We start from the raw sequence: 15391 nt of genomic DNA on the forward strand, positions 1-15391 counted from the left end.
CAAGGGCCAGCAGGCAGCTTTGGAGATGGAAATTTTCTGTTCAATATCTTCAGAAGTGATTTGGATAATGGCATAGAGAGTATGCCTATAAAGTTTGCAGACAATACCAAGCCAGGAAGGGTTGCAAGTGCATTGGGGGACAGGATTGCAATTCCAAACAATCTTGACAAACTGGAGAAATCGTCTGAAATAAACAGGATGAAATTCAATATGGACAAATGCAAGTTATTCCACTTTGGAAGGAATAATCAGTTGCACACATACCAAATGTGAAATGACTGCCTAGGAAAGAGGACAGCAAAAAAGATCTGGGTGATGCGGCGGATCACAAACTAAATATGAGTCCACAATATTGCACAAAAACCCGAACATCATTCTGGGCTGTATTAGCGGGAGTGCTGAAAGCAAGACATGAGAAGTAATTCTTCCGCTCTGCTCTGCACCGATAAGGCCTCAACTGGAGTATTGTGTCCAGTTCTGGGCACCACACTTTGGGAAAGATGTGGACAAATTGGAGAAAGTCCAGAGGAGAGCAACAAAAATGATTAAAGGTCTAGAAAACATGGCCTATGAGGAAAGACTGAAAAAATTGGTTTGTTTACTCTGGAGAAGAGAAGACAGGGGGACATGATAACAGTCTGCAAGTACGTAGAAGGTTGCTATAAAGAGGAGGGTGACAAGTTGTTCTCCTTAATCACTGACGACAGGACAAGAAGCAACGGGCTTAAATTGCAGCCAGGGAGATTTAGGTTGGACATTAGGAAAAACTTCCTTACTGTCAGGGTAGTTAAGCCCTGGAACAAATTACCTAGGGAGGTTGTGAAATCTCCCTCATTGGAGATTTTTAAGAGCAGTTTAGACAAACACCTGTCAGGGATGGTCTAGATAATGCTTGGTCCTGCCGTAAGTGCAGGGGACTGGACTAGATGACCTCTCGAGGTCCCTTCCAGTCCTGAATCTCTCTGATTCTGTTAGCTGTACGGGCAGCAGCTGGCTTTCCTCATGTAAACTGGGCAAAACTCCTGTTCTCACCTAGTGGGTTTTTTCCACTGAACATTTTAACATTGCTTTGTCTATATCATTCTGTCTCTGTGCGTGTCTGTAATTTTGCACCCTTCTCCCATGCATTTCCCTCACTGGTAAATTATGACTAAAATGGCTTTAAAAAAAAAAAAAAACAACAACAACAACAACGAAAGCACCTGTGAAAAATGTGAGATCCTGCCTTCCCTCCCCCATCATAAGCCTTTTTTGTAGGAACATCTGCATATGCGCACCTCAGCTAAACATTGCCTGGACAGAGATCATTTCCAAGTGTGTCACAGAATGCGAGATGAAAAGCAGTTGTCAGTAATACTGCAGTCCACACACTGCCATTTGACAGTGGACATCTGCAGTACCCTAGAAATAGCTTGGACAAGGGGAAACCTCTGCCTCCCTTGCCCATTCAGTCCCTACCCCCATCCTTTTCTTAGAGTGCCAGCAAAGAGAACAATTGGTGCCCAAGAGCGTGACACTTATACAATGCACACACCAGTCCTCCAGGAACTGAACTGAGAAATCAGCTAGCCTCCTTCCCAACAAGCCTGACACCCACTTCAGACAGAGCTTCCCTCTTATCCTAAAGAGAAATGACATGAAAACCCTTTAAAAGCATCTCAGGCACTTTCAAGGCAGAAACAGACAAGCAGGCTGTCTAGGAGGTGAGCCTATCCCTTCCTAAACAACGAACAGATTTAGTTCTGCCTCCAGCCATGGCGTACAGGCAGATGACACCAGCGTAACTGACCTGTGAATCTCAGAGCAACAGCATTTTTCAGTAGCTCTCGCGGTTCTGCATAACAGCAAGAGAAAAAATTCTGCAGAGGCTGGAGAACAGGTTGGAAGAGGAAAGAATCTGCCAGGAGATTTAACCAAGCCGTCCTAGAAGACATTAGAAGATGTCCAGTCATTTTGCTCAGACACGAAACCCAAGTTAGCTGCATAATCTCTGCTACACTATGTGTGTAAATTGGTTGAGCTTTTACACGACAGAAAAAGGAGCCGTGACCAATTTTCAGGCTTTCCAATTGAGCTATTTTAAAAAAAAATCTCCTAAAACGTTTCCCCTTTTTGTTTTTTCTAAATAAAAATAATGGATGACACTAACTCACGAATAAATATCCTCCGAACCTGTCCTTAAGTAAAAGCCTGTGTTAACTGCTATTTTACTGTTGAATTTTGTATTGTTGCATAAGCAGTGCAATTATGCTAATAAGCCTGAGAAGATGGCATACGAAAGTATTGAATGTGACAGATAGAATGCTCAATAAAATGTTCATCTTACCTGAAAATTGGAATCAAACAGCCTTATTAGTATTTACGGATATGACATCTTAAACGTTTCTTAAGAGGAATTATCTGTATGTGCAATAGATGGTGCCTTTTAACCCTGCCGTTTTTCCCATGCCTTCCCATTATTTAATTCAAGTTAACATTAACAGCAAGGGGTGACAGTCAATTCTCTCATTATAGCAAAGTAAAGCTTGCTGGCCATCTTGGCCATGTAACATAGTCACGCACTAGAAGCCTTTTCCTCTGCACATCACAAGCAGCAAGACTGTCCAAGTAGAGAGAGATCTACATATGACAATCACCTCACCTGTGAAGTAAAAAAGAAGCGGAAGGATTCTGTATGACTAAACTCAGCATTAAGGTCATGTTCTGTAATAATGCACGTGTGTGCTGTAACACCCCACTTTCCAGATACTTCAGTTTTAGGTGAAAGGCAAGTAGGTCTATCAAAGGGTTATTAAATGACCTGTTACTCACAGGCCATGCACACTCACACCACGTGAGCATCTGGCCTGAGATTATTAAGAGTGAAGGAATTTTAAAACTCTGATTTTCTTTTCTTTTTCTTTTTTAAAACCTTTCACTCAGCTCCAACAAGGGAGAGAGACCAGTCAGTTTCACTTCATAGACACGTGCATTATAGGTAGGGAAAGGATGGGTTCCTTCCAGAATCAGAAGAGCTTGGTTCTAAGAGTGACTGTCACTAACTTCCTGTCTGACCTTGGAAAAAAATCACGCCACCTCTTTCTGCCGTTGTTTCACCTCCCACCCTTTGTCTGTCTCATCTCATTAGACTGTGAGCTCTTCAGGGAGTGAAGAGCCCCCTTACGAGGCATCTGTACAGTGCCTAGCACAATGGGACCCTGACCTCGGTTAGGGTCTCTGGGCACGGCTGTAACACAAATAAACAACAATGATACATTCCCAGCTCATCCGCAGCCTTCCTGTGTGATGCTGGGCAAGTCACTGAGGTGTTCCGTGCCTCAGTTTCCCAAGCTGTAAAATGGGGATCACAACGCCTCCCCAACTCCCAGGGGGGTGTTGTGAGGATAAATACATTATTCACTAGGCCGCCTCACAAACACGGGCCAATTCTTGCCCACTGCAGTAGCGCATGAGGTTGCAAACACTGCAGATGGGTGGTTAAACCCACCCCAAAAGAATTGTTGTCACTGAAATATAAAAAATAATTATTACAAATATTCTATGAAAGGGGATGATTTTTTTTAAAAACACAGATGATGAATTTTTGACCTACGCTACCTGATACTTTCTCTTAAAAAACCCCACTGGCTTGAGACTTCTGTACCTTTGAATTCTTCGGTTGCATTCAGGGAGCCACAAAACCTGGGCACATGTGTCATTCACTTTCCTCACTGGTAACCAAAAACTGACCTTGAACTCTGCATGCTCCCTTTGGGGAAAGGGACAGGATGGAGCCATCTAGGAACTGTTTCTATGAACATTAAGAACGGGGAAAACCCAACCAATCGCCAGGTAGTGCTCGGGATTCCCAAAGTGCTCAAAGAACATTCATACCCAGCTAGCCACACATGCTAGTCAAAACACAACAGGATCTGGCGGTGCTTTGTTAAGCAACAAATACAATTTGTCTTCACCTGCACTCAGACCGAGACTTCTGTTCTTAAGTGTGTGAAAGGAAATAGGTTTACTTTGCAGGGTACAGAGATGAGAAGAATCCTGAGATACCTCCCTTCGTGGGTGTAGCAGAAACAGAATTGGGGGGGGGGGAAGAGAGAGAGAGAGAGAGAGAGATTTTCAGTTGCAAAATCATTCACACAGTACTACCGAACCGACACAAATGAGGGTGCATTAAAGCTGGGACTAAGGACTTCCTGAGTTATATTCCAAACTCTGCAACAGCTTTGCTGTGTCTCCAAAGTCCAAATACATGGTCCAGTCCCAGGGTTAACCTGCCCTCACGATATATATTAAGCACTCCCAAAATCCTCAGGTGGAAGTCACTATACACATGCAATGAATCCTCATCAACATCATGTGGAGAGAGCTTTGCCATCACTTTAAATGCTATAGAGGAGATCTGGACTAGTGTTCAATGTTGTTTTCTTTCACCAGTGCAACATTAGAATGCTAATATCAGTCCTGACAGGCAGATTTAAAGAGCAGCCTTCGTAAATAGTCTGACCATGACCCTGCCCGGAAGGTCAGAGTGATCAAAAAAGCCAAGGCTGGAAACCTAGCTGTATCATTGCTGTGGCACCTCAGCTAATGAACGAGAGGAACTACACGGTCTTGGATTTAATGGACTGCTCGAGATCAAAAAGATCAGGAGTCGCACGGTAAATTGTGTCCTTTCGTTGACCACTCACATTTCTCCCAAGCTTTCCTGGGTGACTCAGAACTCCTGTGGGAGCAAGTGAGAGTTCACAGAATTTAACCACCACTTTGGGGACAAACCTCAACATCTATCTGTCGGACACGTCTTCCCTATAAAGCGTCTGTACCCACAAAACGCCTGCTTTGCACGGTAGCAGAACAGGGCAGAGGAAAACAAGGAAGAATGGGACAAGAAGAGAAAACAGAAATTCTAACCCATCTCACCCGCCTCTAGAGATGGGAAGGGAAGGGAATAAGCAGGCCCCTGTGTAGATCGTTCGCCTGGATTATTTAAACCTGGTAACATACTCAGAAAATCCAGCATCTGGGGTACTTTTCATTTGAGTCTGGGCCACTGTGCTCCAATGGCAGAGTAAAACAAATGAGATTGACAGAACAGGGACATGCAGAACTGCTCAGCACATCACGAAAGGTAACCCAACCCCAAGTCAGGGTCAGTACAGTTTCGTTTTTTATCAATTAACTTCTGCTTTTATCGGAATATTGTATTGTACATGAATGACTGAGGATTGTGTTCGTTTTCCATGAGTTTATAACCCACTCTCGCAGGACGTGCTCGTTCAGGTAACAGGTACGTTAAGGGCAGCAGAGGGATCGCTAGAGGTTGAAGTCGCTCATCAGACAAGGCAGACCTGTCAATCTATGTATGAATTTAGCAGCGTCTTTCTAATTGTGTGTTACACCCTTCAATTCCTACTCCTGCAGGATAAGCTTGCACAACTATCACAGAAATGTACTAGCCCAGGCATGGGCGGCGGGTATCACAGGCCAGGGCAGCCCAAGCCTCCCCAGACAGCCAGGCATGGCCCCACTCATGCTCCGTCCCGAGGCTCCGCTCCCTACTGCAGCGACCCGCTCTTCACCCGCGGGGCCCCAGCCCAGGCAGACGCTGCTCACTCTTTCCGCCCTTGCTCGGGGGGAGTCTAGAACTAGCGCTAGAATAGAGGGTTGGGGTTAGGGTGGGTCAGCCTGTGGTCCGGGACTTGGGGCAGCTGGAGCCGGCGCTTGGGACACCTAGTACTGGGGCCTCCTAGCCAGCGCTCCATGGTTGGGGCTGGGGCCAGGGCCGTGGCTGGCAGCTGATGCCAGCTGGCGGGCCGAGACTTGGGATCCAGGGCCAGTGGCTCAGGCCAGTTGGTGGGCTGGGACTCGGACCGCCTGGGGCATGCCAGCATGCTGGGGCGGGGCTCCTCTGGCCACGGTAGGGGGCTCAGGGCTCTGCTGTCGAGAGAGGGGGCGGAAGGGGCATGGCTTCAGGCAGAAGAGGCAGGGCCATGGGCTCGCCTCCCTGAAAGGAGGGTTCACGAGCCACCCGTGAGCACAGGCACAAAATCCACGTCCCCCCTTTGCCATGCTGCTGCTGCTAATGGCATTCTTTACTTACCACAGGCAAGCGACAGATCCGGATATTGCAAGTCTGCTTTAGAAGAAGGAGCTCACATCCGAAGGGCTGGACATTCACACGCCTCTGCAGCAAGAAAAGAAAAAAGTTGCTCTTTTAGCATGGCAGAGAGGCTGTCACAAGGGAACTCGCATCCATCCTCTGCAGGTTGCACCTCCTTCCACCCATAACATTAAACACAAGTAACATTCAAACAGACCATGGACAGCAGTAGCAACGTACAGCAGAGAAGAGCGATCTTGGAATTCAGTCCTACAATCCTCACCAACATTCATGGGCATTATGCTGAAAAATCTCTCTGCAATGACCTAAAGATGCGCCCTGGTATTCGAACGTGCTGCTTGAATGTGCTAAAAGCTTTTGTCGGTTCACGGGCAAAACCCAATTCACATCAGTCGAATTACAGGTCCCACCTCTAAAGCTCGATCCTCCATGACAAAGGGCTTGACTTGTCTTGATGTATTGTGACAACATGCCACACACATCACATCACGGCATGACATCATCAGCTGCGTTAGCCTGAAGACATTGAGAGATGCCTTTAATGTCCTCTGAGCCCAAGCCTGCAGATTTGTGCAACGCACCCGCTAAAACACGGGGCTGAAAACTCAGAATGGACGGAAACTTCAGTTATTTCTGGGCCCACAAATTAATATCCACCTCCAACTCTGCAAGGTGACCTGTCCAACCAAATGGAATCTCTCTTCCAAACCAAAGGGCTTTCTTTCAAGAAGAGTTTAAGAAAACAAGATCTGTGAGGTAAGAGGAGGGAAAGAGGTGGGTAGAACTGTACGGTGCCGACATCCCAACATCTGTCTGTCAGGAAGGAAGTGGGAACATTGAGAGTGCGTTTGTCTAGCTCTCCTGAATGCCGCCAGACAAAAAGCAGCGGTCAGAGGCAATCAGTTGACCAGCAAAGCATCTCTTCTTAATTAATGTCCCTCCACCCCCACCACCTCTAAATCCTGGACCTCTATGGAACAGAAGTTGCCAAACTGCACAGTGGCTTTGCACCATAGATACCCAGCCACTGAGAGCCAGACCTGAGAACCAGCTAACTCACTTCGAATGAAAGATACGAAGCCATATCTCCAATGCACCAACCCAGGCCCGTGTCTCTTCCCTCTGATTGCCCCTTTCCGTGCTGTGCCTTGTCTCTCATCCAGTTTTCATTGAAGCTGTTTGTTCTTTTTCAATTTCTCTTCCCTCCTTTCGGCATTTTTGCTTTCCTGGATCGTTTTTCTGTTGCTGATGCCGACACCTTAGTAGTGGGATCAACTGCTGTCAGCACAGGAAAGCAACACGGCCCCATTTGGCACAGCCATGGAAATAGAAATGGTTTTCCAGTGCTGGCGGTAGAAGATGAACAGCTGCCACAATACTGTCCCTATAGAAATAATAATGCCTAACTCTTGCATCCCTCGACTTCAAAGCACTTTACACCGCAAGAGGTCAGTTTCATTATCCCCATTTCACAGATGAGGAAACTGAGGTACAGAGGGAGGACCTTTCTTGTCCAAAGTCACCAGCAGGCCAGTGGTGGGAATATTCATTAGACCATTGCCAGCACACAGTAGCAATGGGGGGGAGGGGGGTGTGGACTAACAACTTGCATATATGTGGTGACTTTCATCCTAAAAAGATCCCAAAACGCTTCACAAACCATAGGCCTGCTTCAGGTACAAAAACACAACAAGCATGCAAGCAGCCCTGTTGACTTCAATAGGATGGCTCGTGTTCCTGAATACCTCAAGGTCTACAGGACCAGTCCCACCAGGGTGAGCACCTTAACTCCTACCAACATCACTGGAAGCTGAGAGTGCATGGCAAGAGGGTGCCTGGCAACTCACATGATATGCATGTAGGAATCACTTCAACCTATCACGGGAATGCAACCACTTCTATGGTGGAATAGGGCAGCTGTTTAATATCACAAAGCAGTACAGAACAACAGACCAGCACAGGAAGCCACAAAGACTACTGAACGCAACTGAAACTGCAAAGGAATGAAGCTAGGTCAAATGTGATTACCAAAACTGGAATTTGGCCCGGACACCAGGCTGATTTAGGAAAATTAAAAGAGGCATTGAAAAGTTACAGAGGGTTCTTCCTCGTCAATTACTGGTGAGTCAATCATTGAAGCCTTCAAGTTCTGTGAGACAGTCTGGAGGTGAAAAACGAGACAAACTTAAAAGGCATTAGATGTGATTAGCTGTCGGCTTTGTTCTTCACAATGCATCTCCACAGCGGAGCTTGCTGCACTTGTACATTAAAAGCCTTTTATGTCTGCGGTGAAAAGTAGCCTTATTTCCTTTGATACTTTTGAGAAGCAGCATTTTAGTTTATGAATGTCACGCTGCAACAAGTTACAAAACAGCAACAGAGGAACCTATACGTGCCCCCGTAAAACCCGATCCAGCTGCCAGCCAGTCCATTTATCACAGTGCCTAACGTTCCCATTTCAAGACAGGGCAAATAAAAACATGGACCCACAGCACTATTTATCCCATTTCTGATAAATGGACAGATGGGTTGTGTGGCTGTCATTGATAGGACCCTGGCCTCGTTGGTTGCAGAAGCCGGAAGGTGAGCAGTGAACACGGCAGGAGCTTACCAGAAGAGGAAGGATGGTGTCCTCGTTAAGACAACTGAATGTCACCTGGAGAATTCTATCCCTACAGATGCCACAGAGCTCCTAGGTGAGGCTGGGCACGTCACTTAGAACCAACTTTTTTCCTTCCCAGGTGGCCACTCCTCATTTTCAGGGCACCCGGCTTGAAACACCGGGAGCAAATTTCCAGAAGTGCTGAGCACTCACAACTGCAACTGAAGCTGATTAGAGCTGTGCTTGGAACAAAGTGCTGTACAAATGTTCCGTTCTGTGAAAACTCAGGCCCCAGATGCCTCAGGCTGAACGCCCAAAATTAGCGGACCCTTTTGCCAATTTCACAGCTGAAAAATGGAGCCAATACCACTGTCTCATCCCCCAAGGGGTTTTCTGAAGATACATTCATTAATGTTGGTGAAGCATTCAGGTACTATGGTGACAGCACCATGGGAATAAAGTTAATTTTGTATTTAGTGCAGGGTTCAGACGATATGCATTAAATAAAGCCACCCACTGAGCGACGAGGATAAAAAGAAACGTTAAATAACCACCCATTCAATGAGCATCATTCATTCTGTGCACTGAACGAGTCTGCGTCCTGTGGAAAAAAATTTGCAATCGCGCAGTCAGACCCAGTCGCATAATGAGAGTGGTGCAAATGATTGATTTTTATCTTTTTTTTTTGGTTCGCTGGCAGTTCTGAAAAACAAAAAATAAAAAACGTGACTGAATCCAAACCAAATTTTCTCAGCAAATCAATTAGGCCAGAAATAATTCATGTCTGCTCAAATGAAATGTTTTGCTCTCAGGCATTTGCAACCTTTTGGAAGAAAAGAAAAAGAAAAGAGAGGAAGGGCATGAGCCACCACGCTAGTGGAGGAGGGATCCCGGTCCCCCCAACTCAAGAACCCAATGGTTAGGGCACTCACCTGGGATGTGGGAGATCCAGGCTCTAAACCGTGAGCTGGAGCATGAACTTGAACTCAGGTTTCTCCCCACTACTCACAGGTGAGGGCCCAACCACTCAGCTATGGGGTATTCTGAGGTGGGTCCCTCAATCTCTTCCGCCGAAGCTGTTCCATTTTGTATAAAATGCCTGAATAGTCAGAGAAAGACTAAGAATGACTCTAGAGAGTGGTGGTTATAGATCCACAGCACCAAGCCATGGCCACTTCAGCTAATGGAGTCAGTGGTAGCAGTAGTAGGCTGTTATTCTCAATATGGAACCGCCAGTAGGAGGTGACAAGACATGTTGACACTGGGTTCCGCTACTATTTGCTGAAAGCGGAGGAATGTGGAGACTCAGGAATCTTGGGTTCAAATCCCAGGTTCAGGAGGGGCCTTTGTTGCACTACTTATAAACCATTATGTGCACCCTCTCCCAGGCTGCCCTTCACCCTCAGCTCCTCACCCCTCTGCATTCTGTCCAGGCAGCTACCTCCTTCTTCCACGCTGACCGGGAACCAGCAGTGGGGACATCAACAGCACAGAAGAGAGTCTCACCTGCTTTCAGTTCCAGTGCCTATCGCTACAGCAGCAACCTACCGCCAGGAGGAGCAACTTGCTGCACAAGCCTTCCTCAACCCCAGGAAGGAGCATGCTCAGTACAGACAGACTGTTTGGAGAGTTGAGCTGCCGAAGTCTAACAAGTCACCACCGAGCATGTGAAAACAGATTTTTCAGGGGCTTATAACTTGGCCAAACTTAGGCGCATTTTCACTGGGAAAGCAAAAAAACCCCACACCCGATACCAGGGCGACCTCCCTGCTGAATTTCCAACTCCCTATCCCACAATGGAGAGATATCAAGAGCGTCTCAGCAAAATGGCTGAGAATTTTTCTTAACATCGACAAAACAATGTATTTTCCCCCTAATCCCATCGTCAGAGACCATTTGTTTTAACTGAGACTTTGAGGGGTGGGAGAAAACCAGCCTGAAGCAGAGATCTGGCATGAAAAAAACATGACACCACATGGCGGAAGTTTGACAAACTTACAACTAACTGAAAACGGAGTCTTATAATGGAAAGAGTTCAGCAATCTTAGCTATGAGTGTGATTAGCAGTTCCGCCTAGAACGTGCTCTGACAACATCTATTACGCAGCATGGTAAAATAGCTGCTGTGTTTAAACTGCACCTACCACTAACATGTATCCAATCTCTGGAGTGCAATACCCTGGCAGTGAACAGCACACAGGAACACTACATGATCGTTTGGGGGCAGGAAATGAAGACTTTTGCACCCAGCTGAACCGGTATTTTAGGTAAGCACATCATAACTCCCCTGAAATGAAATTTGGCCAGGACCCCAGGCATAACCACCCTAACTTGTACAAAGTTACAGGATATTTAATGACAGCAATTGTCAGGGATTGTATTTTACTAGGCCTCTGAAAAGCTGCACCACCAACACCCTCACTACTTCTTTTGGACATGTCTCTCGTAGAAACAGCACCACTTGCTGAGTTGCCGTTCCCAAGAACGTTTCCCACTGCCTCAGGTGCTCAGAGTCCAACATCCACTTGCTGACCAGGCTTATCCTGGCTTAATTTAGGAGCAGAGAAGAGGAGACAACAGCCCAAGGCAGCACGGCGTAGCACATGATAGCACAGTCACACGCTATAAAAGCAGAGGGGGTCACAGAAAAGTGACAAGAAGGATTAAAGGATTAGAAATCATGTCTTATAGTGATAGACTCAAGGAGCTCAATCTGTTTAGCTCAACAAAGAGAAAGTTAAGGGGTGACTTGATCACAATCTACAAGTACCTGCATGGGGAACCGATATTTCATAATGGTTCTTCAATTCAGCCAGGGAAGGTAAAACACGATCCAAAGGGGTGGAAGTTGAAGCTAGACAAATGCAGACTGGAAATAAGGTGTACCTTTTAACGATGAGAGGAACAATTTCCCAAGGGTCGTAGTGGATTCTCCATCACTGACCATTTTTAAATCAAGAACAGATGTTTTTTCCCTAAAAGATCTGCTCCAGAAATCACTTTGTGGAAGTTCTCTGGCCTCCATTATCCAGGAGATCAGACTGGATGAGCACAACGGCCCCTTCTGGTCTTGGAACCTGTGAATCTATGTCAGCACGACATAGTGTTACCCACAAGGCTTACAGACAGAGTGCTGGAAATGAAAATCGGCTGCTCCCATCTGTCATCACTATCCAGCCCAATTAAAGCGGTAATTAATTGATGCTGATGCCATCCCCTAGCGCCTGAAACTTCGCACGAGGAAATGGCATGGAAAGAACTCCTGTCGAGCAGTGATCAAGTCAGCGCTGAAGCTATATCTGAAATAGGAACCTTTTGCCCGTATGATCTGTTATTAAGAAAGTTTCACTCGGCAGGGATATTCAGTCTGGTGTATTAAATTAAAAAGATCATTCAAAAGGGAATGGGTTTCAGCAGGTGGGGGGTGGGGAGTGAATTTCAATGTCAGGTTACTAGAGACAACCAGACTGTTTCCTGTAAGACTAAATCTGATTCATTTCTAAAAATCTGACAACCAAACGCTCTCTGAAATTTACCAAAAAATTAAAAAGAAGAATGTGTGTCGTATCCCTAATTTTCTGTTGAACTAAGGAGATGCTCAAACCTCTTGATTACTTTCTACGGCTCAGGTAAAATACAGGACTGCGGTTACATAGCTCAGTGATAAATTTACCATCACAGTTTCACCACTTCTCATTGCCTTCCAGGAAATAAGATGTTAACGAGAGGGTGGCATTTGGTAAGATGAATCTGAACAGAGAGTGCATTCGTCTGTCTCTGGGCCCATCCGCGCACACCACACTCAGCTATGTTTAAATGTGGTTTCGGCTAATCTGGCCTACTATACTGCTTGGTTGGCAGGGGCCAAAGAGAGCTAAACGCTATGGCTTTACAACAAACTAACTCATTCGGGATAGAAGGTGGTTTTAACCCAGTCTGGCCCGGAGAAGCTTGCTTAGGGTATAAAATAGTAACAGTATGTACCTTGCCTTCCATTTCGGGCTCTCAAAGCCCTGTACAAACATGCATAGATTAAGTCTCACATACGTCGCTGAGCACCTGCACAACGTCCACATGATAGAAGCCTGATTTTCCATGTGTGCTGAGCACCCGCCGTGCCAGCTGAAGTCTAGGGGGTGCTCCCAAGAAGGCATGTCCAGGATTTGGGAGACCCAAGTTCAATCCCCTGCTCTGCCACAAACTTCTGTCTGTGTCTCAGTTCCCATCTGTACAATGGGGATAATGGCACCGCCCTGCTTCACAGTGGGAAGATAAACACACTGCAGATTGCGAGGCACTCAGATACTGCAGTAATAAAGGCCAGATTAGGTTATATTAGAAGCAGGTGCTCGGATGTGCTGAAAATCAGACCCTCAGTGACTTGTTCACATTCACACAGGGTGTCGGTGGGAACAGAGCTCACCCCAGCTCATGGGGGGGGTCAGCCATGGGAACGTCCTCCCTCCCTATTTTGCCCTGCAATTGTCTCAAACAGATTTTAAGCGCTGTTCCCAATCCCAGCAGCATGCAACACCTGCCGGAAACCAGTCAACACCCACACAGAGCGAGGGTGAACCGCGTCTCTCGCTGACTCTGTGCTCTCGAGAGTACAAGCACGGCCTTTTGCGTCTCTCTACAGTCTATGGTGCCCTTTTCACCACTCTGCCTTGCCTGGCACATTGCCCTACAACCATTAATGTCACCGGGTAAACCAGTTGGACCCCAGGGAGTGGGGAAGAGACTCTCTTTTTCGGAGCCAGCACTAGGCATAAGGACATTACGTAATTGCTTAGGGCTCCGAGGGGGCCCCCTATTTGCTTTTTATGATGTTTTGTGGGGCATCCCAAAAATATTCCTGCTAGCACCACCCCTGCTCCCTTTTCCATACGAGGACCCCCTGGAATCCACCCTCCCGCCATTTAGCAATATGGGAAGAGCAGGGTGGTTGTGACCCAGGTTAAGAATTCCTGCACTCCTGTCACACGTAGCCCTTGCACCCTTCGACAAGCTGCCGTGAAGCTTTATGCATTATCAGCCATGGTCTCACGGAGCCTGTGGGAACTGAAAACAGATTACCAGTACAGTCCATCCCCGCCCGCCCCCCTTTCAGAAACGGAAGGGAGCTGCATGGAAAGGAAAGCACCACTGACTCTCTAACGCTGGGGCTTGGAAGGGGAAGCCTGCAAATCAGAGAAAGGAAGCAAGAGCAGAACATCCTGCAACCTGTATACCCATCTGACTGCCCGGACAGAATGCAAGAGGCGCTTGAGGAAATGAAGCCACCCGTGGACAGTGAGTGGGTTTGGTGAAGACAATGCCAGGAGGAGAAAAGCCAGAGGGCCCACCTGCTGGTGAAGAAAAGCTAGCTCGTGCCTCAGCCATAGAAGGAAGGATTCAGCTTTGTGAAAGGACAACCCCACCATTGCTGGCAAGTCCACCAAGGTCCAGGGACGTTCTCACTCCCATGTACCTGGCTGTTGGATGTTCGGCATTTTGAGGACACTGACATGGAAGAGGACTGGCTTCCTGTCCTCCATTTCCATTATAAAGCCACTCTCTGGGCTAAGCAACTGGGCAGCTCAAAGGGCTGCTGTTAAAAGGAAAAATAAAACCTACCCCCCGGAGACACAGATTTCAGACGTTAGAGCAGATGGCGGCACAGTCAGGACACCTTGATTTTGTGCCCTACGTGGCCAATGAACTGCTGGGAACCTCTGTGCCTCGGTTTCCCCACTGGTAAAATGGATACAATGTATTCCTATCCCACGGTTTGAGCAGTTTAAATCCCTTCAATGAAAAGTAGTATTAAAATATACTAATAAATAAACATAGCATTTTAGTAACAACTGACCTGTTATGCTCACCAAAAAAAAATATCCATGACTGATGGTTAAAGCGATGGGAATACAGAACGCTCTGCAGTAATTCCCTATATCTGCTTTGCAAAAATCCTCAATAATAAAGAGCCCTGATCTCGGTGAGGGCCTTTAGGGCCGTCCTGCAACATAAATAGCAGCATCACAGGATTTCACTGTATTTAGGAGACACATGCAATATCTCTGACACCACTGTGGGGTAGCGATGGACGTATTTGTGTGTTGGTTGGAAATTTTTGCCAAGAAAAACATTTTGGATAAAAAAATAATCGAAGTTTCGCAAAAATATTTGCCAGCTATTTTTTTTTTTTCCCATCTTGCACCAGTTCTAGTAGATTTTTGACCTCAGAACAGTGACCATGGGAGTTAAGTTTTATTCCCATCTTGCAGCCAGCGGAAATAAGACACAGAGACCTAAGGTGTGACTTTTCCCGATGCCTGATACACAACTGCAAGCACATGAAGTGAATACGACAGCACGCACAGTTGTAACTGCGCACACACAGCTGGTGTCTGCACCATTTGAAAGTCAGCCTGGAAGCAATCTAGCCAAAGGCCACAGAAAGTGACAGCATCAGCAATAGAACTCAAGAGTCCTGAGACTCATCACCCTCCTAAGATCTAAAGGGCTGATCCAAAACCACTGAAATCAATGAGCGTCATTCGACTGGATCAGGCTCTAAGAGCATCATTAAAACCCAGATTTGGCAAAGCATCAAGAATGTGCTTAATTAACATTAAGCATGTGCTTAAGTGGTTCACTGAATCAGAGCCACGGTGAAGGAGTCTCTTTTTC

General features: G+C 46.5%; 1 protein-coding gene across 10 annotated transcripts in view; it reads right to left on the reverse strand.

Annotated features, from left to right (window-relative positions):
• The window catches only part of LPP (LIM domain containing preferred translocation partner in lipoma), a 400945-nt gene that overhangs the window by 307151 nt on the left and 78403 nt on the right, over nucleotides 1–15391 (reverse strand). For 7 of the 10 annotated variants that reach the window (XM_067561073.1, XM_067561068.1, XM_067561064.1 and 4 more), the window contains exon 2: nucleotides 6098–6181. The gene's annotated coding sequence lies outside the window, so the exon portion shown is untranslated. Of the gene's footprint in view, nucleotides 1–1789; nucleotides 2466–3953; nucleotides 4147–6097; nucleotides 6182–15391 lie in introns of those variants that run through there. The other 3 variants (XM_067561072.1, XM_067561067.1, XM_067561069.1) reach the window with 3 other exon arrangements.

Source organism: Emydura macquarii, unplaced genomic scaffold (assembly GCF_026122565.2).
Source record: "Emydura macquarii macquarii isolate MOO-44397 ecotype Brisbane River unplaced genomic scaffold, CSIRO-AGI_Emac_v2 contig_2365, whole genome shotgun sequence".
NCBI lineage: Eukaryota > Metazoa > Chordata > Testudines > Chelidae > Emydura > Emydura macquarii.